The following is a 372-nucleotide window of genomic DNA, read 5'->3' as shown; positions in this document are numbered from 1 at the left end:
TTTGATACCGAGAAAGCCGGTCAGAGAAACTGCCTGAGACTCGTTTTGGAGTTTGAGAAAGCAGGTGCTCTTCACTGCAGCGCTGGACACACACGGGGATCGCGCCCCCAGGATGTGTGTGTCTTAGTTTGAGCACACATTATATCGACCTAAGACATGCATATTCATTGTTGTTTAGCATATGTAAATATCCTTCACACTTGGGCAGTAAAATGAGCCGGTGGTCTTCAGCAGGCGTTATCATCAGGATGTCCACTGATTGATTTCCTCTTCGACCTTGCTCAGTGGCGCCTCACTCTGGCTTTTAGGACAATATTCCTTGAAGAATGTCCAGTCATTCACTCTTATCTCTGTGTTCTTCCCTGAGCTTAG

This window comes from Antrostomus carolinensis, unplaced genomic scaffold, assembly GCF_000700745.2.
Source record: "Antrostomus carolinensis isolate BGI_N321 unplaced genomic scaffold, ASM70074v2 scaffold15472, whole genome shotgun sequence".
Taxonomy (NCBI): domain Eukaryota; kingdom Metazoa; phylum Chordata; class Aves; order Caprimulgiformes; family Caprimulgidae; genus Antrostomus; species Antrostomus carolinensis.
The sequence above is the reverse complement of the archived record's forward strand: the minus strand, read 5'-3'. Positions refer to the sequence as shown.